The 2,738-nt window shown below is 37.4% G+C and overlaps 1 pseudogene; it reads left to right on the top strand.

Annotated features, from left to right (window-relative positions):
* Positions 1-692: 692 nt before the first annotated feature.
* LOC121482197 lies at positions 693-812 on the top strand (annotated as a pseudogene).
* The last annotated feature ends 1,926 nt before the right edge of the window (positions 813-2,738 follow it).

Genomic DNA, 2,738 nt, shown 5'->3' on the forward strand with positions numbered 1-2,738 from the left:
TTTACAGCTCACATACCTGAGAATAACAATGTTGGTTTATTGTTTTTATTCGGCAATATCTTTGGAATGCCTCATAAACAGAAATTAACAGTGACAACCCTGTCTCCGTGTATGACCCTACCAACAGGATGCCAAAGAAAGCCAAGGCCACTAACTGAATACTTTCGAGAATTTCTCTCCCTAATGTCTCATCTGAGGCACATTCCTGGCCTCTTTTGTCTCAGCTGTCAGAGCCATCTTCAGTCCCCCAAGGTTCACTAAAACTCACAGATAATCTTCCATATATATATACATATATATATATATTTTTTAAGAATTTTGACCTCTCCCCGTCTTATCGCCTATCAAAATTTCCAATAAGCAACAGTGAAACTTGGTATATCTGACTCTAAAGATAGAAAGTCTGGCTTGAAATATGAGAATGCTAGCAAAGAAATGACCAAAGCATTTGAAACCACACACATATTTTTTTTTTCACACACATATTTTTAATTCATAACTTTTCTTCCATTTTATCTGAACTTTTATATGTGTCATCCAATTCTAATTGCTGTGTTTTGGAGTTTAAGAAGTTATTAGCAAATGAAAAGACAGCATATTGTCTGCACAATCTGGATCTAAAAAGCATTAGTTTGGGTTGGTCCTATACAGAAATCACTCCAGCAAGCATTACCTTCAAATCTGAAGTTTGAGTGCTCGCTTTGGCAGCACTTATACTAAAGTTGGAACAATACAGAGAAGATCTGCATGGCCCCTGCACAAGGATGACACACATTTGATTGCTTTTTCAGAATAACGCATTCCAGATTTTTTAAACCAACCAATATTAATCAACAAAATACAAATTAAGCATATACTATATATGAAACAATATTCCATGTCTGAAAATATAAAATAGTAACCCTGTAGCCCTAGATTCTCTAATTGAAAAGATATACTCTCTTATGCAATTTCCTTGGATCCTCAAAACTATGATGATATTCTTCTACTACACTAGTGAAATTACTCATTTTCATGAATGTATGTCTGCTAGAGGCTAGGAATTAGGCTATATTATTTTTTTCTGTTCCCAATGCCTCACTTGAGATAATTAATATTTGTTTGTTGAATGAAAGACCGCTCATAGAACGTGTTTATGCCTATATGTGTACATACATTATGTATGTGTACGTATCTGTACTTGTATGTGCAATAGATAGATGCGTCCAATGTACACACATATACACACACATATATGTGCAACATTTATATGCAGGCACACAATAATTTTAAATTATTAAAATTAATTAATTATTTATTTATGAGAAATCTGGTGTGCGTGTAAAATTAGAAGGAAGAAAATGACAAGCATAGCATAAGATTTTCGTCACGCCAGTGTTGAGAAAACAAGACCATGCCCAATTTGTCCTGTGGTATTAGAGGACGAGTGGTAGTAACCTACAAAATATGTAGGTGGGAACTAGTTTGGTCAGTATTTCAACCGAATTCCTGGCATAATAATGACCTTTATTGCATTTTTCTGGACACGCTTTTAAAGAGTTTTTCCAGGAAGCAGATTTTGGCATAGCTGCTTTCTCATGAGGACCTGAAAAGACTGTATTGAAAAGAAAGATAACTTCCACCCTAATATCTATTTCTGTATTACATAGAAATGTACAATAAAACATGTGACATAGTTTTTTATTGCTTGAATTATATATCCCAAGGTCCAAAGACTGAAAAAGAGGTTTCAATTTATTTTTTTCCAGTACGGTTGAAGGCAAATGTCCTTTAAAATTTGCACATCATGAGAATGGAATGTGCTCAGGGATCAGCTGAAAGTTTAAAACATGAGAACTCTGCAGCTGTGGCTATAGGCTTCGACTCAGCAGGAGAAGACAGGTCCCTTTCTGGCCATTCTATAAGTTCTGATGAGCCCCACCGGGAGTCACAGATAATACTCCCTGTCCTGACCAGGCCGCATGGATTTTGAGCCAAACGACGCAGGTGTACAGTAATAAGATCTTACATTTGTATAGCACAGTATGATCTGCTTCTCACTACAACCTGTTGAATTAGGCAGAAAACTAATTGTCTCTACGTTATAAGCAAGGAAACCAAACTTTGGCGAGGCTTAGGGGTATGAGATAATAAAAACCATGTAATTCGTCTTTGTCCCCGGTTCCTGACAGACCTCGTAAAACCCTTACAATTTCCTAAGTGGTAAGAGCCATTAGAAGCACTTTTTTTTTTTTCTACTATTTGGTCTTTGACCCTGGTTCCTGACACTGGGCTCCTAAATCCCTTGGACTATCCTCAGTGATAGGAGTGTCTCCTCTTCTAATGAGGTGACTCTGAATGGACACCTGGATGAGGCTGGTCACCAAAAAGACCAAGCTATTATTAGAGCCTTGGAACTTTCGGCCTCACCCCCTTCTCCAGAGAAGAGAGAGGGATTGGAAAAGAATATAGTAATGGATCATGCTTATATGGTGAAAACTCCATTAAAAACCCCAAAAGTATGTGGTTGGGAGGGCTTCCACTTTTGGGTTGGTGAACACATGGAGACGCTGTGGGAAGACATGGAAACTGTGGCCCTTAAACATACCTTGCCTTCTGCATCTCTACCATCTGGATGTTCATATGTATCCTTTATCACATCCTTTTATAATGAGCTGATAAATACTAAGTCAACTGTTTTCTTGAGTCCTAGGAGCCACTCGAGTGAATGAATCAAATCTAAGGAGGGGTATTGAAGG

This window comes from Vulpes lagopus, chromosome 24 (genome assembly GCF_018345385.1).
Source record: "Vulpes lagopus strain Blue_001 chromosome 24, ASM1834538v1, whole genome shotgun sequence".
NCBI lineage: Eukaryota > Metazoa > Chordata > Mammalia > Carnivora > Canidae > Vulpes > Vulpes lagopus.